Consider the following 26835-nt stretch of genomic DNA (forward strand, 5'->3'; position numbering starts at 1 on the left):
CAATAAATAAATAAATAATAAATAAATGAGCGAAATCAGCGAATAATATATCACCATGTATAGATAAAGAATAAATATAAATGTATATAGAATTTTTTTCGAAATTTTATTGAGAAATGTCCCTTAGTAGAACGGAAAAATATTTACATAAAGACTGCCAAATTGCGTTGGATGACTGTAAAATCGAACCGACGTTTAACCAAAAAAAAAGTAAAATGCCTGGTTTTGTTGGGCGCCAAATGTAACTGGCCAGCCTAACGAGCTTCCGAGGTAAGTAAGTGGGTGGTTTATGCGCCACTCTCAGTTGAGAGACCACCCACCTGGTTTAGAGCTGCCCGGCCTCGTGAGACCCTTCAGGAGAAGGTTCTGGTTTTCCTCAATGTAGGAAGGAAGCAAGCTAGCTGATCACAACCGTCCGAGCCGCGCGTATAATAAACCCGAGAAATATCCGAAATGATCAATACAAACTAGTTCCGAAGCAAAGATTCTGTTCGCGGGGGTTTTTCGTCACTGGCAGAGTCCAATCTGACCAATTGACGAACTAGCGTTCGATTCGAGAGTGGTTCCGGTTGGTATCGGGGCCAACCTCCCCAGCAAAAGACAAAAAAACGAGAAAAGAATACCGACCGAAATAAACTAGACCCCAAAGACTTCACCAAATCACAATTACTACATCTACCGTACGGGAAACCTCATTTAACACAGAACAGAACTTTTCACTTCATCAGAACATTTATTGCTATTTACAATTGCGATTTTATTCCCATTCTTCGGTTTTCTCTATTCAAGCCTAGCTAGACGCATTTCCCTCTCGGTTTTCCTATCCTCTAGTGTGGCGATATACAGAGCATTGTGCGTGCTCTCGGCGTGGGTATTGTTTGATATCGTGCGGTGCTATTTAGTTTGCAAGTTCACTGCGAGCCACGGCTGGCAAATCTGACGGTAGGGTAAGGCCGTCTAATGTGACCCCATGCGCATGGACAATCACAACATATATTTCACTCTACTCACGACCTAGGATTTACGTGGACATGATGGCGGGAGACGGCGATTCCTTCTGCTGCTGTTGCTACTGATGACACCACGTGCGATCACCCTTGATCGGACTGGGCTGACGACGATGGTCTTCACCGCCGGTTCGTGGAACTTACGCAGACGGGGTACTTCCGTCGAAACTTTCGGTCGTCACCGGAAAGCGTAGATTGCTGTTGAGGTTGTACTTGCTGTATTCGAACGGTCCTGCCAAGGCGCGATTTGACGGACGCCGCCTTCTTCCGGCCACGTGTACCGCCGGGACCAACCTTGAGCCGAATCGTGGGGTCAAGAGCGGTCACTAACGAAGAGGTGTGATGTGTCGGACTTTCGACGGCTGCCACGAACCTGTGAAGTAAATTGCCGTCGCACGAGGACAAATCAGCACGCGCACATTTGGGGGTAACCAAAATTTACGGGTTTACCTTATATTTTTCTAGCAGCGCACACACTAGAATCGCCAAGCTACTTATTGCTATACTTTGCAATGCTTTTCTATTGGGGAGGGAAACTTATTAGCAATTTGGTGAAACAATTAAAGTCGAGTCAATTTACCACACTAAACACATCACGGCGCGAACAAAATTGAACCACTCTTGCCTCTTCCACTGAAACGATCAAAGTGGTTTATTGGGCTCTGGGAATCCTCAGAATAACCGCGATTTGTAGATCTTCGTCAGCGGATCTGACGCAATTTCCACGAAGTGGACAATAGAGACATTTCTAATATCATATTGATCATCCCGAACTTCCCCAGTTTCATGACCGCATCTCATTTCTGCGGACGGTGTCTATCATGCACGGCTGCTGCCTGTCCAAACATTAGAGTGAAACAAAACGCTCTCCCAACAGTGCAAATATTCGTGAAATTGACCAAGGGTCGATGGCCTCTTTCGGCAGCCCAATCCCTTCCCTCACCGGCGGCATCGCTAGGCCAGCAAATTAGTAATGGGCAATTGCGAAGAACTACGGGCACTCATCAAGTGCGTATTATAGCAAGTCTCTTGATGAAGTCTCTCTCGCGCTACCGTAGCAACTCGATTTTGCGAACATTTCTCCATGGTTTAAATTGATAATATGGATACCATGCTTAATAAACAATTTAGAACAAATAACAATTTACGAATACGTACTAATATTTACAAATCTATATACATTTAATTATTTACAATTAACGTACTCGTTACAGCATGACTTCCGGAAGGTTAAAAAGAAGAATCCAAATCTAACCAGAACATAAAAAGCGGATTATTACTGCACAGAAGTGATTAAACCGTTTCTGTAAACAATCTTCTTAGTACATATTCTGGGATACCTTCCTGTTGGTATGAAGTTTTTACTGGTTCACCCACTGTTGCAGAAGACCTGCTTAACCAATTATTTCTTGAGAAACTTAGGCTCCTCTATCGTTCAGAATTACTTTAATACTTCATTTCGTTACATGCCATGCAGCATGGTTGAAGTCTTCAACGTCCAAGTTTTGTAATCCATTGCTACACAGGAAAAATTGGTAGAATATCCACGTTACAATGTTCGAAGAAGTGTGTAGCCTCATATTCTGCCTATCACTATAATTCGATATAATCAATACCTTCAATGACTTCGTTCCTTGATGATGCTTCGAATTATGCACAAACACATTTGGCGTTTTTATTTTATTATTATTTTATTAGTGTACGAACAGAATGTTTGTCTCACTATCGAATCCAATTGGTCGTTTCTTAAGATTGTATTTTGCATTTCTTTTATATGTAGCTGATGGCAATCGAGTATTAGACGTTTTGGAAACAGTGTGAACAGAGCTTGCCGATTAGCCAAGCTTTTTAGAACTATTCCAGTGAGATATCTTTTGATTTCCGTTTGGACCGCACATATTATTTCTAATACGCATTTCTTTCGACCCATTTTTGAAAGCGCATTGAACCTTGTCAACGAATTATGTATTTTTAGATAAAAAAGACATACGTCCATATTTGTGAAAAATATTTCATGGACCTGTATTCTATGCAGAACGTGTAATCTGAATGGAATTATTACCTTGCGCACGTGGCTGAAGGGATATCTTAGAAATGGAATCCGATTTCGGGCAATACGCCAACAGTGGTACTGTAGGGGAGACTGAGGAGACTTGATCCCCTTTTTTATTTTTCAATACTACTCCGTGGAATGATACAAAAACTATGTATTTTTTGTAGTTTTATATTGTTTCTAGGGTTGACTGATAATCATAAAAAAATTACATGGAAATATTATACTGGACATGAGCTATGAGCATTTTTGGAAAACAACAAAAAACTGGAAAATTCTTTGATTAGTGGAGACTCGATCCCTAATTTGGGGACACTTGATTATTTTTTGAAAACGTGTTTAAAAGAGCATGTAGGGTAGTAAGCCTATTTTTACCCTTTTTCTATTATCATCCTACCCATCTGAAGCCTTTGGTTAGAGCAGCTTCTGCCATCTTTGCTCAACGCATTGGCTCAAATGGTGTTGCGATAATTGGGGTACTCGATTAGAGTTTTTGCTGCGCTCAAACAGAAGATATTCACCATTCTCAAGACAATTTTGTTATTATATTGGCTCTTAATAAGAGGCGAATGACCTTAAGGCTAAAACCTCTATAATCGAAATAAAAAATGGCTCCTAATAACAAAGCAAAGAAGCTGAAATAATAAAATTAATAATGAAATAATGTGGTATTCTCCCTAATAGGACAAAAATAGGTACCTAACCCCATTCAATGTTATAAATGTATTGTGGTATTGGTTAAATTGTTGTGATTACATATTACTATTTTTGTTACTACATATTACGCATCTCTCACAAGATTTTTTAACGAATTCCCCAAATCTCTGTGCAATGTCGTTATTATGGTTGAGGAACGTCAAATGTGGGATGCATGGTTGCTACGTATACTGTAGTAAACAATTACAGTTATGTTTCTGTACGATGAAGCGTTCATTTTTGACAGTATTTTTTGTTATTTTATGGCAACAATGACTTCAATTGTTCTGGTGTGAATTTGGTTATTTTCAGTGGTGTGTATGAAGTATGGCGAAGGGGATCAAATCTCCACAAATTTGAAGGGATCAAGTGAACCCATAGCATCTATTTCAGCAAATTTAGGCACAAGTGTAGCTGAACAAAAAAAATCAGCTCAATCATAACGTATTCATATAATTGACATTCTCCAGTAATTCTGTATGCAAAAATATAGTATGTAGTGGGTTATTTTATCAATTGTATAAAAGTTTGAAAATTTAGAAAATAAATCTTCTTCAGTTCTTCCGAGATTTTTTTCTTTGAATCGGTAAAAATTCAGTAACACATGTCCAATTTATTTTTTTTCTGTTAAAGAAACATATGTTTAGATAAAACTGCGCAACTTTCTAGTATATTCGATTAATGTATTCTGATCCGCCTTTGAGTTACAATGATGGGATCAAGTCTCCCCGGGGATCGAGTCTCCTCAGTCTCCCCTACTCGTTCCACGTTGATAATATGAGTGTTTGCGGCTGAACCCATACTCAGTTATAGAGAGTATCGTTATTTGAATACAATACCGGATGTATCTTCTTCAAATGCATTATGAATCGGACTACCCTTCAGGTACTTAAATGCGAAACTTCAGCGATCATTTTATCCTTTATTAGAAGCTGAAGTTGAGCTGGACCACGCTTCATTTAAAACCAGCTCAATTTCCTTCTTGGAGAACTCGATACGCAAATTTGCAACCAGAGTGCAAAAACATGCAAAGATACCTTGCATTGTGTTTTGCAACGCTGTAGCTCTGTGACAGAAACCACGGCTTGTGGTAACAGCACATTATACAAATAGTTATTTAAAATTTAACGAAATTATATGAATAGTTACTTATAATTAATCATGAAGTGTATACGAGATAACAATTGCTATAGAATCGCATGCTCCTTTATTGGCCACAAATATACAAACCAGTTGTTCTTTAGACACAGACTAACAGATATAACACTCAAAAATAAAGCTTCGCCCACTTTAACGGTCATTTTAAATATATTTGTAGTTGGGACTGTGGCCACATTTGAAATTATGGCGCCACTGACATGGACAAGCATATGGGGGATAGGCCACTAGTGAAAAATTGTTCCCAAACCTGAGGGGTAACCCACCTGTAAATGAGTGTTTGGGACCGTGAATAAAAGGTGGAGCTAGTGTTCTGGGAAAATTGTCGGATCGATATTTTTTGAGGGAATTCCCTCATAGTGTTATGTCTGTTAGTCTGTGCTTTAGAGTTGAATTTTCACCAAAGGGGCGTAGGAAAATCATTCGTACCCTTCTCTTTGCGAAAGGCAAATTGAATTTTGATAACAAGCCGTTAACCTTTTTCCAATTGTCTAAGCGTAATGTAATGCAATCGACCGATACGAATTGTGGTCGAAAGCTGGTTATATATGAATAACAATCAATGTTACTTGTCTCCTGTCCCGTGGACCAATGTGCTTCTGCAGAAATCAGTTGTATGAATTCAACTATCGACTCTTTGTCTGATCAGCAGCGACTACAAAAATTGAGTTTGATTCTGTCAAGACCATTATTTTCGCATGACACTAGTGCATCTGGGAATTCATCGTTAAAGATGAATTCCCAGATGCAATAGTGTCATGCGAAAATAATGGTCTTGACAGAATCAAACTCAATTTTTGTAGTAGCTGCTGATCAGACAAAGAGTCGATAGTTGAATTCATGTGAGTAAATTATATAGTTTCTCGAAGACATGTCACGCATAATTTTCTGCATATAAACGGAATACTGACATACCTTTCTTGCAAAGTCTATAGTTTATCGTGTCGAACTACCTCGTGCGTTCGAAAAAACTAGTTCGAAAAAATCAAATCATCGTTTCGTTGTTATGACGATTTTTGCCTAAGGTTATGTTCCAATTTCGAGCGAAAAAGGCTCATCTATTTCTCATGTGCGGGATCTGCACCAACGACATCCAGGTTTACAACTGAACAGAACTTTAGTTGTTACTTTTCCTGCAAACTAGCTACATAACCAGTTATCTGTAGTTTGCCGTACTTTATAAGTCTTGCATGTTTGCATACCACTTGATAATCAATTTCCGTCAACGACCGCACATCTTTTTTAAGTCTGATAGGACTAGCTTAAAGGATCTCGGTCCGTCCCGCGAGACAAGATTTTCAAAACCGGACGAATTAGCAACTGTCTGCCAAGTCAACACCGGTCCTCGAGAGAAGGACTAAATTTTGCGCCTATTTGTCTCGAAGTGTGTAACGTCAAGTCCTCTATTTTGTCTAGTCCAAGGCATCTTGCTCATAACAACGCGTGCTAAGTCGTCTGTGATGCAATTAAAACTTCGCATTGATTCCGCTTTTGTCTTCTTCCTGATCTCCTCTTAGGTCCCCTAGGTCTGAAGCGGATCGATCGACTATTAAGTAAATCAGATAGCGCTGTAAGCCGTACTGTCCACGAACACTAAATTCCCTCCAGCTGTTCTACCAGTTATTCTTTCTGTTCTAGTGTGCATTAATGATTGTTTAAAATAGTTGTTGCATCAGATTGAATTATTATGCTGCAACACCAAAATGCTTGTTTAATATAGTGGAAGCACAACTGTGCTGTTTCATTTCAATCTTATAACATAATTCGATTATCCCTGTTCTAGTCAATATACGTATTCATTACCTTATGGACCAGGCAAATCCTGATTTTTTTCTATTATCATTATGCTGAGTAGCTAGACGAGCGAAGATATTTTAGGGTTTCACAAAAAGAATCTCTGCCCATAAGGGACATAAGAAATATAAATAAGACCTTCGAGTTTAATAATCATGTCCTGAATAATAAACTATTCCTTAGGTGCCAGTCTTGCCCTCCTTTCCTGAGTTAGCCTCATACCCAAGATCAAAAGAGTCGACAACTAACAGGATCCACATGTCCCCACCCAAGCGAATTGATCTATCAATCAAGTAGGATCACATATCTACCAACCAGCTAAGAAGACTTCCGAACCAATGGGAATGGACCATGCCAGTCGAAGGCCACAGGCCCAGTGCCATCTCGTACAGTTCCTGAAATTAGATGTTTGTTAGTGCTACTTACTAAGTCCTAGAATCAACTAAGGTTGTCTACCGATTCTAATGCAGAAACGCTAATGATGTGACCATCAACAATACGTCAGACAACCTTAATTAACTCCCTTCGACACCAGTTTGGCCTTCTCGAGCCGTAACTCGGGTGACGGCGTTAAAACTGCCAAATAGGGGTTGAGAACAGCTTGAAGCAACACCTGATGTTGCTCCAAATGTATGTGATATCCAAGACTGACTTGGATAGTTCCATCGGGTCTAGTTTGCATACCTTACGTAACTATACTCAATGCTCTCTATTCACCCCTTTATTTCCGTCAACGACCGTACCTCATATATGGAACCAACACCGTGCTGGCGACCTGGTTCTTTATCAACTACAATATACTTTATTTTGCCAGAGTTTATACTCAGACTGATATTGACAGCCACTCTTTCAAAAGACACAAAAGCCTCTTCCACTGCTCCACGGTCGACTCCAATAGTGTCTAAGTCCCCACAAACCAAGAAGCATACGATATCTTTTAATGATAGTGGCGTTACTGCGCATAGCAGTTCTTGGCATCGCTCTTTCAAGCACAATAACAAATCAGGAAGTGCATCGCTCAGCTTCAATACAGTAAGCGTTGTAAACGAGTCGGATGTTTAATAGCCAAAGATATAGCTTGTTTTTAACCCAAACTATTGAATTTGTCGGGAAGTCAAGTTCAAACATTATCTGGCATCACAGCTGATTTTATTGCACTGAACCATTGACTACCTTGAAATCTACGAACAGATGATAAGTTTACAAGTTGTATTCCCAAAATATACACACCTAGAAAAAATCGTGTAAACTTACGTCTCCTGACCATGATATATACGAGCATCAAAAATGACATAGTTTTACGTTTGATCTTTATTTTACAAGTCATTGAATTTTGCGAGTCACGTAATTTTACTTCACATATATGGCATTTGTTTAGAATGTTAAAGAGGTAATTTTATGGCACGTCGCATGGAAAGTGCATCTTCCATGTAAAATTAAACAGAACACTGTAATATTTCGTCAATTACGGTTTGTTAGATTGTGGTAAGTTTGGAATTACGTCAACGATAAAATTCAATTTTTTTTGGCGTGTAGGGTTGGTCTTCTGAAGAGCAACTATTAAAATCGAGAGCAAATACTTTGCTGTAATGGTTCGTATTCGTGTAAAAAGTGTAAAATATTGAATTTCCGGATATAAATATAGATAGATAACTCAATAGGGGAGACTGAGGAGACTTGATCCCCGGGGAGACTTGATCCCATCATTGTAACTCAAAGGCGGATCAGAATACATTAATCGAATATACTAGAAAGTTGCGCAGTTTTATCTAAACATATGTTTCTTTAACAGAAAAAAAATAAATTGGACATGTGTTACTGAATTTTTACCGATTCAAAGAAAAAAATCTCGGAAGAACTGAAGAAGATTTATTTTCTAAATTTTCAAACTTTTATACAATTGATAAAGTAACCCACTACATACTATATTTTTGCATACAGAATTACTGGAGAATGTCAATTATATGAATACGTTATGATTGAGCTGATTTTTTTGTTCAGCTACACTTGTGCCTAAATTTGCTGAAATAGATGCTATGGGTTCACTTGATCCCTTCAAATTTGTGGAGATTTGATCCCCTTCGCCATACTTCATACACACCACTGAAAATAACCAAATTCACACCAGAACAATTGAAGTCATTGTTGCCATAAAATAACAAAAAATACTGTCAAAAATGAACGCTTCATCGTACAGAAACATAACTGTAATTGTTTACTACAGTATACGTAGCAACCATGCATCCCACATTTGACGTTCCTCAACCATAATAACGACATTGCACAGAGATTTGGGGAATTCGTTAAAAAATCTTGTGAGAGATGCGTAATATCGACACAGATCTTTCAATAGGGCTAAAGTCGCAATGTACTCAAATGGAGAAAAATCAGTTTCAATATACGGCGATGCTTTTCTAAATGTAGTTTTTATTGTAGGTATAAATTACTTTATGACCATGTTTTTCCGGAAGCATCTATGGTTAAACCTTATGACAATATAACAAAGAATTTAATTCCTATGTGCTTTTAGTGGGTAGAAACTAAAAAAATGCTTACGCCCAATTTGCATCCCAGTCGTGATTTCGCCCTTCAGCAACCACCATTTGCGGAAGGGCTAAACGGTGTACATAATTTTCATAAGGGCGCGGTAAAAGGGCTAAACTGACTCTGTCTTGCTGGGTAGGGCTGGGTAAATGGGCGAGCTTGACAATATACTTTTTAATAGGGCTCAGCAAATGGGCGCATAGAAACCCAATGTAAATGATAGGGCGCGTGCATCTTTTCATCGAATTTCACGAAAATATCGAAATATTCGAATGTTTATGTGCAACAACTATCGAGTAGACATGATCCTAGTAGATATTGCTTATCATTTATATAATAGAACCGCCGTTTAAAGAATAATTTTGTGAATAATAACCGTACGCCCGGTTCTGTCAAAAAATGTAAGTTTAGCCTTTATATTCCATATGAGAAGAAGGGCCTAAGTCGAAATCTCGAAGAAAATGCATGTTTCGCCGTTTTGTTTTCTTTAATTATAAATCGAACTAAAAACCATTTTAACTAATTTTCACCTCAATCTTGTAGTATTTTTGTCGCATAATGTCATAATAGCGAAAACGCAGTTTGTTTACATTTGCGATTTAAGCCCTAATGAAAGATCTATGTCGATATGTAGTAACAAAAATAGTAATATGTAATCACAACAATTTAACCAATACCACAATACATTTATAACATTGAATGGGGTTAGGTACCTATTTTTGTCCTATTAGGGAGAATACCACATTATTTCATTATTAATTTTATTATTTCAGCTTCTTTGCTTTGTTATTAGGAGCCATTTTTTATTTCGATTATAGAGGTTTTAGCCTTAAGGTCATTCGCCTCTTATTAAGAGCCAATATAATAACAAAATTGTCTTGAGAATGGTGAATATCTTCTGTTTGAGCGCAGCAAAAACTCTAATCGAGTACCCCAATTATCGCAACACCATTTGAGCCAATGCGTTGAGCAAAGATGGCAGAAGCTGCTCTAACCAAAGGCTTCAGATGGGTAGGATGATAATAGAAAAAGGGTAAAAATAGGCTTACTACCCTACATGCTCTTTTAAACACGTTTTCAAAAAATAATCAAGTGTCCCCAAATTAGGGATCGAGTCTCCACTAATCAAAGAATTTTCCAGTTTTTTGTTGTTTTCCAAAAATGCTCATAGCTCATGTCCAGTATAATATTTCCATCTATTTTTTTTATGATTATCAGTCAACCCTAGAAACAATATAAAACTACAAAAAATACATAGTTTTTGTATCATTCCACGGAGTAGTATTGAAAAATAAAAGGGGATCAAGTCTCCTCAGTCTCCCCTACAGATATCCTAACAACTTTTTCGGACAGGTTCAAAGTTTTTGGAGTCGGTTTCAGTAACTGCACAAATTTGAACATGATTTTCTGGTTCCACAAAATATCTAAATGTTTGTTTCACCTTCAGTCTTCTGTCCTATAATACTATTACAGACTATCTGGATGCGAATAATCTTTTGAGTTCATCGGTGATCTGTCACACTAACGTCAGAAATATAATGAAGTTCAGGGTCCGATAATATTTTATGAATTTGTTTATCATCGAAAAAAATATCTACGTTTTCAACCCAGAATTAATATTGGCTCAAAGGTACCAATAGTATTCCCCATTTACCTTCATGAGAGAAAGCCCTCGTCGTCCATTATAGGAATTCGCGTTGATCTGTACTCCAAATGAACGAATTCTAATTTAAATGTTCTAGATTGAATACCAATCAAATATTGCAGAAATATTATTCGGGATTCTTGTGTATTCCTACTCAAATGCATCAACCGATTACGGCTCGATTGGTTTCGAAATCCAAAACATGCACGATTGCCTATTTGATGTCATGAACTGAAAAGTGATTGAAAAATCGAATACGTATTATTTTTTCTAAACTTCCGTAGAATTCTGAAGAAATTTTGAAAATTCCGTAGATTTCACGAGTTAATCCGTAGATCCGTAGAAAGAACAGAAATCCGTAGATCTACGAGAAAATCCGTAGGGTTGGCCACCCTGGTAGCAGCGACATGCGACCTCTAGTAGTTATAATCTCTTTTGTCTGTTTGGTATTGCTTACTACTCGAATTTTCAAAAAATCGACGTGGGTGGTGCTAGCGCAATATTTACTATGATAGCGTTTTTTTTGTTTATGTATCTCCAAATGACGCTTTATCCTCTTTGGCTTAGCACTGATCTTTTTGATTCAACATGACCTCTACTATCTCTTCTTAAAGTCTTACACACAAATCTTCAATGGCAGTGTATATACGCTGTTTAATGATATGACAAATTCCGTCCCTTCACCCAGCTCCATGAAAATAAACAAAACGAAATTGGATTCTACGCGTACCACACCCCACTATTTCGATATCGCCTTCCCGAAAATGACGTAAGTAAATCCTCTTCACACCGCATTGTTCTGCTGCAGATAATGCGAACCACCAGCATTCACCTCGACATTATCATTTGGAAATGTGCCCAATAAAAGTAAGTAGGTAGGTAGGTTTACAGTACTCAATACCACTTTAACGGCGCATGACCTATGAGGTGGACACTCCATTGTCTCCAACAAGATAATAACGTTCTTTCTAAACTAAACGTGAAACAAATCAAGGCCTATAGGGGAACACAGTGTAACTTGACCAAAATATTATTAATTACGTGTTTTATATGGCTCTCAAAATTTGGTTTAATTGTCTCGATCCCATTTGGTAATTTAAAAGAAATCTGATATTTACTATTCTGTGGTACCGACTGTTAAATGTTAATTACGTCATAGAAAAATCCCGCCTCAAACACCAGTCTGTATCTTTCTAGTAGGGGAGACCGAGGAGGATTTAAATATTTTTTTGTTTTTGTTAGACAAATCGAAAAAAAACTGTCATTCGATGATTGCTTATTTTAACTATAAAATCAAGAAATTTGATACCCATTTTTCATATATTTAATTTTGTAATATTTTCCAACCACTTCCCCTAGAACATTCTACATTTATTAAAATGGTTGATATGACCAGTGATTCTATTAATGACTACAAGTGATACGGGTTTATAAAAACAGATAATTTGGTATCCATGTCGGTAGTATTTAGTTCATTTTGGATTATAGTTACTTCGCTCCAAGCTTCAGAAGCTGATAGGAGTAAACAATTAGAACAAATGCATATTCCGTGGTTTTGAATGACCTAGATCTTTTTTTTTTTTTTTTTTTTACAATGGAGAAGACCTTTATGTCCTAGCCCAGTACACGTGCTAACGGTAGGGTCCAATCTACCACACGGGGTGCACTGGGGGCGTGTCGGACTCGAATGGTGACCAGCCATTAATACCGACTAAACTCCATTGGGCTCCGCCATCATTCCTCCCAGGAACTACCTCTCGGTATTACTTCTGGGGGGATGGCTGTACTGAATGTACTCATTCACTCTCACTCACGCGATCATACATCCTGTATGAGGCTTACTTGGGTGCTCTCTAAATCACACTTTGATTCACTCTCAAACACTCCCACATGAGGCTGACTTTTGTGCTCACCTTTTACGTTCCATGCGAGGCTGACTTGTGTGCTCACCTTACTCATTCCTTGCTAGGCTTACTTTTGTGCTCGCCCTACCCATCCATGTGAGGCTGACTTGGGTGCTCACCCTATCACCTGATTCACTCTCAATCGTGCCACTCTATTGTACCTTTGTCACTCCCTCTGGCATCCCATGTGGGACATTTTTCTTAGGCCCCACTTCTGACATACCATGCGAGGCTGACTTTTGTGCTCACCTTTTTCATTCCTTGCTAGGCTGACTTTTGTGCTAGCCTCTACCAACCTGTGAGGCTGACTTTTATGCTCACCCTTAACATGCAGTGTGAGACTGACTTGGATGCTCACCCTTTCACTCCTCTGCCACGCCATGAGGCATCGATAGCTTAGTTCCAACATACTACGCTACGACCCTCCCGTCTTGGCATGAGGCAGTCCACTTATACGCCTATACACTCACTCTTCTGTCTTGCTTCGGGGTGGCTGGGTTTACCCCTTACGCGGTTGCCATTCGCTGCGCCAACCTACCTCGGCATGAACAGACCATTCACTCTCTTATTTTGCGCTTGGCCTTTTTCGCTCCAGCTAACCAATCACTAGTTAGCCGTGCCCGCCGTCTGTTGCTCGGTTCGCCAGATTACCTGTAGCCTACTGGCAATCTGGATGGTGGCAGCCGAGACTGCGTTCCACTTCTCCACCGTTTGACACATCCGCTGGATAAGGGTATCCGGGGTTGTGTCCCAGCCACAGACGTCAAGCATTGCTCTTCTTTCGACGTCGAACCGATGACATACGAACAGTATGTGTTCGGCAGTTTCATCTACACCTGGGCAGTCCGGGCAGACTGGGACCTCCGCGTGCCCGAACCTGTGGAGGTACTGACGGAAACAGCCATGGCCTGACAGGAATTGTGTCAGGTGGAAGTGAACTTCCCCATGGGGTCTTCCCACCCAGCTCGATATGCTAGGTATCAGCCGGTGGGTCCACCTACCTTTCGAGGAGTTGTCCCACTCACGCTGCCATCTGGCGACCGAGGTCACCCTGGTGCGCTCGCGGGCTCCCCTATTTCCACGTAGCTCAAAGCACTCCTCATCTTCCCGAATGACCAGCCCGACTGGCATCATGCTCGCTATCACGCAGGATGCATCGTGTGATACCGTGCGGTAGGCAGATATCACTCTGAGGCACATCACGCGGTAGGTGCTCTCCAGTTTCTGTAGGTAACTGGTTACCCTCAGTGCTCTTGACCATGACGGGCCGCCGTACCTGAGGATAGATACGGCAACGCCTGCCAGTAACCTACGTCTACTGGCGCACACCTTTGAGCTGTTGGACATCATTCTCGATAGTGCCGCAACAGCAGTCGACGCTCTCTTGCACGTATAGTCGACATGGCTGCCGAAGGTCAGCTTGTCGTCTATAATGACTCCGAGAGACTTCAGACTTCGCTGTGAAGTGATCGCGACTTCTCCCACATGGATAACTGCATGTTGTGCCGACTTGCGGTTGTTGACGATAACTACCTCCGTCTTATGATGAGCGAGCTCCAGGCCTCTCGCGCTCATCCATTCCTCCACCGTGCTAATCGCGTGTTCTGCGGTTAGTTCTACCTCAGGAATTGACTCCCCGTAGACCTCCAAGGTTACGTCGTCGGCAAAGCCGACGATCTTGACCCCAGGAGGGAACTTCAGTCTCAGAACCCCGTCATACATGAGGTTCCATAGCACCGGGCCTAGGATCGAGCCCTGCGGGACTCCGGCGGTAATCGGAACCCTTTTCTGACCGGCATCGGTCTCGTATAGCAGTACGCGGTTTTGGAAGTAACTTTCCAGGATCCGGTACAGACCCACCGGTAGGCTAAGCCGGTGTAACGAGAGCGCGATGGCATCCCAGCTTGCGCTGTTGAATGCATTCTTCACGTCAAGTGTCACTAACGCACAGTATCGAATACCTCGCCTTTTTCGTTGGATCGCTATCTCGGCAGTATTTATCACTGAGTTGAGAGCGTCCACTGTGGACTTACCCTTCCGAAAGCCAAACTGGTTGCTTGACAGACCGTCCGTACCTTCCGCGTACGGGGTGAGCCTGTTGAGGATGATCCTCTCAAGCAGTTTGCCAGTCGTGTCTATCAGACAGATTGGTCTGTACGCCGATGGGTCGCCTGGCGGCTTCCCGGGCTTCGGCAACAGCACCAGTTTCTGCCTTTTCCATCTATCGGGGAAACGGCACTCGTCAAGGCATCTCTGCATAGCTAGCCTGAACATGTTCGGGTTCGCTATGATCGCTGCCTTGAGAGCGTTGTTCGGGACTCCATCCGGCCCTGGAGCTTTGTTCATTGCTAGGGATTTAGCCACTGCGAGTAGTTCTTCGTTCGTCACTGGAGCCACCATTTCGACCGTGCCCGCACTGTCTCGTAGTGCAGGTGGCCAGGGGCTTGTGGCTCGAGACGGGAAGAGTACTTCGATAATCGTTGCCAACCGGTCCGGAGACCGTTCTGGGGGTGAGGAGCCCCCTTTGGTCTTGGCCATCACAATCCGGTAGGCGTCACCCCACGGATTCGCGTTGGCACTCTCACACAGGTTGTCGAAACACGCTCTCTTGCTGCTTTTAATAGCCTTGTTAAGGGCTAATTTCGCAGCTCGAAACACTTCACGGCGGTTCTCTCTTGCATCCTCGGTGCGAGCTCTTTGCATCCTACGTCTAGCTCTGAGACAGGCTGACCGTAGAGCTGCAATCTCGGCACTCCACCAGTATACCGGGCATCTACCGTTTCTTGGCAGTGTTTTTCTCGGCATAGTGGCGTCGCACGCGCGTGATAGAACAGCTACCAGCGCATCCCCGCTTAGACTGTCGGTGTTGGCCTCCAGTCCCAGGGCCGCGGTGAAAGCTTCGCTGTCGAAGTGATTGGACTTCCACCCGCGTACCTGACAGGGATCTCCCGCCCTCGGATGCTGCACACCATAGTTGATCTTAAAGCGGATTGCTAGATGATCGCTATGGGTGTAGCCTTCGTCTACCCTCCATTCCATGCCTGGAGCCAGACTCGGGCTGGCAAAGGTCAAATCAATCCACGCCTCCACTCCGTTTCTACGGAATGTACTAGCGGAGCCATCATTAGCTAGCACAGTATCGAGTTTCGCAAACGCTTCCATTAGCGCTTGACCCCTGCTATTTGTACAGCGGCTGCCCCACTCCACTGCCCAAGCGTTGAAGTCTCCCGCTATTACTACCGGTTTCCGGCCCACGAGGTCCGACGAGAGCCTGTCGATCATCTGGTAGAACTGTTCTATTGGCCACCTTGGTGGGGCGTAGCAGCTGCAATAGAACACACCATTGATCTTGGCAATCGCCACACCCTCGGCGGAGGGGTGTATTACCTCTTGAACCGGGAACCTTCCCGTTGTACAGATTGCCACCATTCCAGACCCGTCCGACACCCAATTGCCGTTGCCGGCAGGGATGCTGTACGGGTCTGATAAGAGGGCGACATCTGTCCTCGACTCCGAGACCGACTGCCACAGCAGCTGCTGGGCTGCTGCACAATGGTTAAGATTTAGCTGTGTGACTCTCACGGCTTCTTCTTATTTAACTCGCCGAAGGGACACGAAGGTCCGCCCATAGCATGTTTATGGGCTTGCTTCTTAGCGGTGCAGATAAGGCACTTATATGCCTTAGTGCACCCCCGCTCTTTATACCCCTCCTCGCCGCATCGACGACATAGCTTGCTCCTGTCTAGGCCTTTGCATTCGTAAGCTTTATGGCCGGATTCTAGGCACCGATAGCACCTGTCCACTGAAGGCGGCTGGGGTATACTAATAGGGCATACCGACCAGCCGATCTTCAGCTTCCCTTTCTCGGTTACCTTTTTGGCATCCGCATTGAGTAGCCTGAGGTAGGCTACATGGGTGCCAGAGGGTCCGTCCCTCAATCGCACAGAGGCCCGCTCGATTGTGACGCCGCAGTGCTCCTTGACGGCTGCGACGACGTCTTCTGCGGTCGCGAACTCGTCCAAGTGCTTGCACTGGAGAGTTGTTTCCGCACCTAGCGACCTGATTTGGGCGCCCTCGCCAAGGACCTCTTGAGCCAAGGCCTTATATATTGCACTTGATTGTGCGCCTCGCTTCAGCACCAGGAGCATCTCTCCCGTGTTGGTGCGTCTTACGCTACGCACATCCTGCCCAAGGGCCGAGAGGCTTTCGGCCGCCTTCATCGATTTAAGGACATCGGCGTATTTGTCCTTGTCGGTTTTTAACCACAAGGCTTCGCCTCTGTCCTTGGCCTTCCTCGCAGGCCGCGGTACCTCCGGTTTCGGTGCCGGCTTTTTCTTGGTAACCAGCGTCCAGGGGTTTGAGCCCCCCTGCCCCGGTCGTGCCGGGTTGCTGGTACCATCGCTCTCCACAGCGAGGTCACTCTCGCCCTCGCTTACCTCACCCAGGCGGCGTTTGACCTTGACGGTTGCACGCCGAGTGGTGTCGGTTTTGGCACCCTCTCCTGGCGACTTCCTAGGGCGCTTCGCATTCGATGCCGTCTTGCGATTGCCCTTTCCTTTTCCCTTCGAGGGGAACTCGGTCGCCGCTCCGATCGACGTGGCTGCTCCGTAGAAGGTAAAGGCCACTGTCTGTGAACCTCTATTGACCTTCTCTCTTTCCTCCCTATTGGAGGCCACTGTCTGGGTTTCTCTGTCGGGCCTCTCCCGACATTCCACCCTCTCAACATATGCCTGCTGTTCCTGTCTTGCGACACGAACAGCTTTCCGGAGCTCCAGAAGGCTCAACTTCAACTCCTTGGCTATGTTCTGCTTTGCGCTAGCGAAGTCGATTATAGCATCGAGTTGCTTCGCTACTTTGCGCATCGCAGCTATTGGCCCCTCCGATGCATTGGTAGGGGTATTGCCTACCGCTGCTGGGGGGTCACTGGTGCTTTCGGGTGCAGCACTCATCGCTCCACTACTCTCCCCACGGGGGGGAGACCTCGCCAAACCACCTCTTGCGAAGGGGTTTGGCACCTCCGTCTGTTTATTTTTATTTTTATTTGCCTCCATGTATAGTCCCACGAGTAGCGCGAGAAATATATGTCCGCCACGCCAGAGCTCCGCATTAGCGTGGTAAGGGACGCTTACTGTGGGGGTTGCCCAGGTACCCCACAGGCTCCGTTAACGATCGAGCATCTTTTTCACCCCCTCGATCACTCATCCCTCGGCACGGGTCGCTTCACGCCTTGGAATTGGGGTTATGCCCTACCTTGCTTTACGTGGTGATCTCGGCCCGGATCATCACAACCATCCTCCTTTACCAGGGCTTTGGACCTGTAGCTCTGGATCTCAATAGTTCCATGTACGTATGTTATTACAGACATGCTACTATTGGGATCCGTCATTCGCTAGCGGAGTTATGACCTAGATCTAATAAATTGAGAATGTTGATCACTGTTGTCAATTCAGGAAAGAAGAATCTTGATTATTATTATTTGTTCAGGAACGTTAATGTGATTATAGCATTACCATAAGACTAGAAGATCATCATCGAGGAGAGTAGAAACAAGATGTTTCAACTCTCCTAGGTCGAGAAGTAAGGCTTGATCCACAATTTACAGTTTATACATTGCAAAGATAGAAAGAAACGCATACAATTCATAAATGTTAACTCTTAGACTACATATTAAAGATATTTTCATGATTGAACATCACTTCCTATTTATACCAATTTGAAGAAAACAACGAAAATTTACGTTTACTCATTTTTTGTAGTGTGTTTACCGTAAATACTCAACCACTCATTTAACGTAGTTGGCGTGTATTGGAGGGTTTGCGGGCACGATATAAACAAAACAAATGCATTATTGTTTCATCCATAACGGTACTGTTTCGCTAGTAATGGGCACTGTTTCAAATCTCCTCGGTTTCCCCTACTACTACACAAGGGTGGTAGTTTTATATGACTGATTTTGTGATGTGTGAACATGCAATGTAAGTTAATCCCAATGCATTAAAAAAATTGAAATTCATGAAATGCAACCCTTTTATGTTTTTAAAAGATTTTCAAAACTCTTTTGGTCAACTTTCTTCAGACTTTGGTCAGAAAAAAAAACGACAACAGAAAATCTTTTACAACCTAAAAAAATATATTTAAAATTGTGCAAAAAATCATGAATACGCACAATACTTTTGCACATTACAATTTCAACGAGTTTTAAAGGATTCTTTTTTAGAGATTTACGTACGATTAATTGAAAACCTGGCAAGTCTTCCCATGCTCCCCTATACTAGCTGAACTAGTTTTTATTACAACTAATACTGTTATTGGCTACTTCAGAAAAGTGACACTCAAAAATACGCCATCCTGTATTCGATGTATTGTAACGAGTAGATAGTCTACTAGAAAGAGTTGGATTTGGACAACTTTCGAGCAACTAATTAGAATATCACCGTTTCTAGTTTATGGAAGAGCCTTAAACTATGTGTGCGTGTAGAATTTTAGGTAGATCCAGGTGTCATATATGGCGTGACCATTTTTGGACATGATAAAAATTTCTAAAATTTGATTGGGCCCCATTGTTGTGGGGCATACTCACCAATTACTGTAGGACATGCCTGTTGAGGTGGACAATCCCGTAGTCATTCGACCTATGCGGCGAACCCAATTCGCGCGCACCTGTCATCAACAACAACAATCAGTTAGTAGAAAACTTTTATCAAAGAAACACGCGGTTAATAAACAAATGTTCTTTTTCGCTAAGTAATCGGTTATTACGTTTTTATTCCCATGTCCGAACTATTCCCTCAATAGGTCATGGATTCCAGTAGTCGTGAGTAGCGGAAGTTCGGTCGGAAGTAAAAGTTTTGCGCGGTACGGTACGGTACGGTCATGGAGCGAGAGGGCGATCTTGCGCGTGTGCCACTTTTTGATGGCTCGAACTACCCGGCATGGAAGTTCCGAATGCTGGCCTTGCTCGACGAGCACGAGCTGATGGACTGCATTGAACAAAAGGTGGCGGAAGTAGAGGAGCTTGAGATCAAAGCGGAGGACACGGCTGAGGAGCGCCAGCAGAAGACAAAAACCGTGGAGAAAAGGAAGAAGAAGGACTAGCGATCATTTTTGATTTCCTGCATCCACGACAGTCAGCTCGAATACATCCATGACAAATCAACCCCTAAGGCGATTTGGATTGCGCTGCAGTGGATTTTCGAGCGGCGAAGCATCGCGAGTCGTCTGCATCTTAAGAAGTAGCTGATTACCCTTCGGCAGGACTGCGCTAGTCTGCGGAAACATTTCCTCCGGTTCGACCGGATCATTCGTGAGTACAAATCCACCGGAACTGGCATTGATGACCTCGATATCGTCTGTCACCTGCTGTTGACGCTCGCTTCAACGTATGCGACGGTCGTGACAGCCATCGAGACGATGCCGGAAGACACATTGACGCTGGAATTCGTGAAGTGTTGATTGCTTGACGAGGAAGAATGCAGATGTCGAATCCATTTCGATGAAGCAGGATGCAGCAGCATTCTCCGGATCACGAACTCGGAAGCCTCAGCAGAAACAGAAGAAAGTATGGAAGTGTTTTGGTTGCGGCCAAGAAGGACACAGAGTCGCTGAGTGTCCGCAGAAGAAAAAGAACGATGGGAAGAAGACGATTGCGCACTACGGTGCTGAAGAAAATGGTGCGTGTTTCGTCGCGGCGGACACGATCCCAAAGAAGCAAGAAGTGACGTGGATAATCGATTCCGGATCGTCGCAGCATATCGCAAACGACAGTGAACTTTTTAATGAGTTGATTCCAATGAAAAGGCCGATGTAGATCGCTATTGCCAAGCAGGTGCAGTCGATCGTCGCGAAGCATCGCGGCGTGATTCGTTTGTGTTCCATCGTAAGTGGTGAGTCGATTCCGATAACTTTGCGTGACGTGCTATACATTCCGGAAGCAAGTGTAAATCTGTTGTCGGTACGAAAAATCGAAATGAACGGATGGAAAATAGTGTTCGCCAGTGGTACAGTGAGCATCGCACAAGAATCGGGTGTCGTCGCGATTGGGAAACGTCGTGAAAAACTTACGAACTTGACCTTTGCCGAGAAGGGGAGTGTGTGAACAAATCGTCATTCTACTCGTGCGGTTGTGTACCAAAAGAGTTCGAACTATGGCACCGCCGGTACGGCCACCTGAGCGCGAAGAATTTGGAGACACTAGTGCGTGACAAGATGGTCGTTGGACTTGATGTGAAGCCCGGAACGAAGGGCAGCGACTAAATCGTTTGTGATTCGTGCATCGCCGGGAAGAAAACTCGAATGCCTTTCTCCGTGCGTGAGGATAGAAGATCGTCGCGAGTTTTGGAGCTGGTTCACTCGAACGTGTGTGGTCCGGTGTCGCCCGTGGGTATTGATGGTGAGACCTTCTTCATCACATTTATCGATGATTGGAGTCGGTTCACCGTTGTCTACTTGATGAGCTCCAAGGACCAAGTCACCAGCAAGTTCAAGGAATACGAAGCCTACGTGTCGGAGAAGTACGGAAGCAAGATCTCGCGGTTCCGCTGTGACAATGGCGGCGAGTATAGAGCCGGCGCGTTCCGAACATTCTGCAAGAAAAAGGGAATTCAAATCGAATGGACCATCCCTTACACGCCGGAACAGAACGGCGTCAGCGAACGCATGAATAGGACGCTGGTGGAGAAGGCGCGCTCCATGCTGGAGGATTCCGGAATCGACAAGAAGTTCTGGGGTCCGGCGATCCAGACTGCGGCGTTCTTGTCCAACCGCAGTCCAGCGATCGCTCTCAACAGTAAGCAAACTCCGTTCGAAGTATGGGAAGGACGCAAGCCAGATGTGCACAAGCTGCGGGCATTCGGAGTGGATGTCTATGTGCACATTCCAAAGGAGCACAGGAAGAAGCTGGATTCGAAATCATGGCTGGAGTGTTCATTGGCCATTCCCACAATGGCTACCGTGTATGGGATCCGCAAAGAAAGACCGTTACGGTCGTGCGTGACGTAGTTTTCGTCGAGAACGGTAGAAGTGGAGGTTCTCTGGTTCCGGAGAGAAAGACAAGTCAAGACTATGTGCGTGTGCCGGAAATCGAGGACGAAGCTGATGCCGAAAGTTATGTCGAGAACGAGGTAGCTGAGCAAGAAATTGTGGACGAGGAAAACTTCGATAGTTGCGTTGAGGAAACGATTCGGGAAAATGGTGAAGAAACCACGACGGAAAACCAGCAAGATGATGAATGGCGGAAACAGTACCGTCAAAACCGGCCGTCACAGCGTGCGGAAAGCACTCCGAAAAGCACGCCCCGTCCATTGCGAGAACGTTAGCTTCCAGCGTGGCAACGGGACTTCGAGATGGACTACAGTGGATTCGCTCTCAGTGCAGCTTCGTGAAAATCTTCCGAGTTCGCTAATGGAGATGAAGAAGCGACCCGACTGACCTCAGTTGGAAGTAGCCGTTCAGGAGGAGATGGAAACGTTGGAGAAGAACAACACTTGGTTCTTGACAAAGATTCCCGAAGGTCGTGTCCCGATTACCTACACCTGACGTAAAGACCGCCTTCTTGAACGGCACGATCGCTGAGGAGATATATATGATCCAGCCTGAAGGATTCGAGAAAGGTAAGGGTCTGGTATGGCGTCGAGGGCCTGGAACAAGCGGGACCACGTTTTCGCCGAGAAGGTGGGATTCAAGAGAGGAGCGAGTGATCAGTGCCTATACATGAAGCGAACCAAAACTGGTTTGCTGTTTCTGGTGATTTATGTGGACGACATTTAGATCATCGGTTCATATCTGAAGGAGATCGAGGTGGTGAAAAAGTCTTTGGCCAGCGAATTCGAGATGAAGGACCTGGGGGAAGTGAAGAGCTTGCTCAGAATGCGGATTGAACGCGTTGTCGAGGAAAGATACCTACGAATCAGTCAGCGTGTTTTTCTGGAAGGTCTACTGCGGTGGTTCAATATGCAGGAGTGCTAACCGATTTCCACGCCGATTGAGTGTCGTTTGCGGTTGTCGAAAGGAGAAGAGTCCAAACGATCAGAGAAGCCGTATCGTGAGTTGATTGGGTATCTCATGTACGTCGCCCTGACGTCACGGCCCGATCTGTATGCGGCCGTCATCTACTTCAGCCAATTCCAGCGCTGCCCGACGGAGGAGCACTGGGTACACCTGAAGCGGGTGCTGCGGTAGATCCGTGACACGTTGGACTTTGTACTGGAATTTCGAGGAAACAACGAGGCACCGTTTATGGAAGCGTTTTGTGATGCCGACTGGGCCAATGATCCGGTGGACCGGCGATCACTCACCGGATATGTGTTCCGGGTTCATGGCTGTACAGTTGGCTGGCTGACAAGGAAGCAACCGACTGCGTCCTTGTCATCGACCGAGGCCGAGCTGGTTGCACTCAGCGTGACCGTATGCCACGGTATATGGATGAAGCGATTGTTGCAGGATTTAAGCAGGGAGCTCAAAGAACCTGTGACATACTATGAAGACAATCAGTCGACTATAAGGGTAGCAGAAGACGAAAGGGACGCCGGTCGCATGAAGCATGTGGACGAGAAATATCACTTCATACGAGAGCTGATCCAGCGAGGACAAGTTGCTTTACGCCGACCGATGAGCTGCTCGCTGATATCCTGACCAAGGGATTACCGACGGGAGCATTCCAGAGACATCGGGCCAGCCTTGGGTTAATGGGCTCCGGGAATTGAGCAGGGATGTTGAGGTGGACAATCCCGTAGTCATTCGACCTATGCGGCGAACCCCCTTCGCGCGCACCTGTCATCAACAACAACAACAATCAGTTAGTAGAAAACTTTTATCAAAGAAACACGCGGTTAATAAACAAATGTTCTTTTTCGCTAAGTAATCGGTTATTACGTTTTTATTCCGATATCCGAACCATTCCCTCAATAATACCAAACTTTTGTTGTATGGTATATTACACTGTAACTGGGGTTTTTTGCCGTAGATGAAAGAAGAAACTACAATTTGAGCTTCTTTGGAAAATGGGTAAACTTACTTGTATTAGGGTGTTTTAATACAAAATTAAGCGGCGACTGTTTTCTAACTGATATAGCAATAGATTAGAGTGGTTAATGCGGAGATCATAGTGTACAATTTTTAATGCTTAAGAGAGAGGCTAATTTGACCGGTTCACCCTATGTAACCAGATGAGGCCATGTGAACGATACCTAACTAGAGAAGTTGTTTCAAATATCATGTATCCTGTGATTTACCATTTCGAGTCTCATTATTGTTCCTCTAAAGTCGTGATTCGCTGGTGTACCGCTTTTCAGTTGGACCTCCGCTAGTTGGACCATTGTCCAACTAAAAAGCATCTGAAACCCAAAATCTCACGTCAAATTTACTTAGACAATCTATCTATCAACCTTTTACACTACTAACGTCTTCTTTGCAGAGTTTATGATATTTGTCAGTCGGTCCAGCTAGCGAATCAAATTCGTTAGTTGGACGGAAGCTGTGATCCAACCAGTAAATCACGGCTGTACTAATAATATGTTGAACAGCACCTTGTCTTAAAAATTTGCCCTTGATGTGGATAAGACAGAAGAAGGGTTGAAGTGTTATTAGGAGTAATGTTCATAGCAAAACACGCGTGTTGCTATATCGTATTTCCGTAAGCCAACGCAATGCAGAAAATGGACAGCAAAAATAAATGATAAGGAAACGATAACGATGTTTATGAAGTTAATCATATTTCGACATGTGGCGTAGAGTGGGTCACCAAGGACTGGCATTGAGTATCTGGTTTATACCGAAATACTGCTTACTCTGCGTTAGGTTGCACGAGGAAAGCCAATATGACGTATTGGAAAATGAATCCACTCACAGCCAGTTCCGTGTGGTTCATGCGCATCATCGACAATAAAATATAGGACGTGGGCGGACAAAGCAAAATGCGATTAACTGAGTTTGGAGTCTTTGATTTAATAGTAATCTCTTCAATTGAAATCGTGTGATCAAGGTGTGAATTATCCAAGCATTTATGGTTGCAGAAACCATTTCATAGGAAATTTTGCTAGCTTTGTCAAAATTAAGATAGGGTTACTGTGCCCTAATTCATCTTAGCACCTCTATTCATCCTACCCATTTGAACACATTAGTTAGAGCAGTATCTGCTCTCTCTATTCAACGCATTGGCTCAAATGGTAGGACGAATAAGGGTGCGTTGTACTCGACTTTTCGCTTCGCTCAAACGGGAGTATTTTACATTTTCCAGGCGAGATTTTTTATTGTACTGCTTCTTAGGAACGAAGCAAAGATGTTGATACCGATTTAAGAGCATTCCAATCACTGAAAGCCGAGTTATCCGCGAAAGAGTGTGATATCCCGACTAATGAGATGAATAAGGGCTCGTCTACCCTATCATTTCAAAATACAATTAAACCTGATTTACAAGAGTTTCACTTAAGAACGATTTAAACGATTCGTCTGCTTCTGCCAACGACACAGAGCGTCAATGTCATGATTAATCTTAACGTTTCGATAACTTCCCAGGCTGGAAGTGGAAGTGTATATTAGTGATCTCTTCAGCAATGCTATCTCCGCAAATTTTTAACGTACACATTTGACAAAAAAAAACTAGCTCATTCAATGAGTTTCAACGTCGCAAATGCTTAGTGTGGAAGTTTACCGTGACTTAACTTTTTATCGGTTTCGACAGCATGAAGTAACAAGTTACTTTACGCTTGTCCGGACATGCCGTAGACTCAGGTGATTCGCATTTCTAATGCCAAAAGATCCTGACTCCTACGGTAGCAGACAACGGGTTAAGTCGCCGGTAAACTCTAAGCTTGCTCATATGACCCACGCTTTTCTAAACTTTCTCCCTTCAACTCCTTGCTCTCCCTTGAGTACTATGGCTCTTAATATTGAACAATATAATTCACCTTCCAGTCCCTTGCTAATTAAATGCCGTAATAACAGTTGGCACACATCTGACGGTTAAGTTTCTGTTTCTTTTAGCTAAGATTCTATTATCTTTTTGGTATTGCAATTGTGCATTGCGATATTAATGCAACCGCAAAGACACGCAACGATGGAATGGCGAACTTCGGTAGCCTTTAGAAAATAGAGCAAGAAGATTCAATGAAGAATAGCTTTTATAAAATAGTGAACAAACAGGAAGAATCAATGAAGAACAGTTTTCAAAGTTTTATTTTTAACTTTCGTTTATAATAACTTATAAAATTAACATATGCACTTATGAAGTGGAATAAATATTCAAAAACTTTTATTACGGTTAAAATGACATAATTCCAATACCGTCATTTTTGAAGGTTTAAGAACGTCGGAAAAGTTTTCTAACAAAACATCGCGTATTTGTATGCAATAGTTTTTGTAATGAATTCTCCTAGGTGATGGTGAAAAAATAGTAAAAGACAACATGTACTTATCAAAGATGTTAAGAATGTTATTTGAAACAACGTTGTTGAAGGTATGTAGCATATCGAGCTTTTTAACAATATTGACGAAATTTTCTTAAAACAAATTTTCTTTAAAAGAACTTTTTATTTCAAGATTCAGAAATGTGAGTTTTATTGCTTATGCATAACAGAAGAGATTTATCGCAAACAGTATTATCAGAATAACTTATTTTAAAGGTTTTCTTACACAAATAACCTAATATATTATGGTACCCTAAACGCATGGAGCATTCATGTCACCAAGAAAGATATTTGTAATAGCTATCTCGAAAACTTTACTTAAGACATTAAGTTTCGAATTAAATTTTTTGTAAAGTAAATTTTCCAAGACTACTTCTAGGAGGATATAAGGCCAATTTTATCAGGAGAAGTGCTATTTCACGTTGCAAATTTGCTGATTTTTGCCGGAGTTCTGGTAAAAACCAGTCAAAATCTTGGATTTGCTGACTGGGTAAGTTGACGGTATTTCGCCTTGCGTTTAAGATGTCTGGTCCCGGATCCGCATAAGCCCATGAAGCCAAACTAATTTAGTCTAATTCAGAGGACCAATACCCAGGATCCAACCCATCCCCTTTCCACTTACCAGGTCCGTGAA

At 43.2% G+C, this 26835-nt stretch overlaps 1 long non-coding RNA gene across 1 annotated transcript; it reads right to left on the minus strand.

The window, feature by feature from the left end:
• Positions 1 to 1117: 1117 nt before the first annotated feature.
• Positions 1118 to 2109, minus strand: LOC131681356 (uncharacterized). Its single transcript, XR_009303905.1, has 3 exons — positions 1588 to 2109; positions 1458 to 1527; positions 1118 to 1380 (listed from the first exon to the last, which is right to left on the minus strand). It is a non-coding gene; the product is annotated as an uncharacterized LOC131681356 (long non-coding RNA).
• Positions 2110 to 26835: the final 24726 nt, after the last annotated feature.

The sequence above is a fragment of the Topomyia yanbarensis genome, chromosome 2 (genome assembly GCF_030247195.1).
Source record: "Topomyia yanbarensis strain Yona2022 chromosome 2, ASM3024719v1, whole genome shotgun sequence".
Classification (NCBI taxonomy): Eukaryota; Metazoa; Arthropoda; class Insecta; order Diptera; family Culicidae; genus Topomyia; species Topomyia yanbarensis.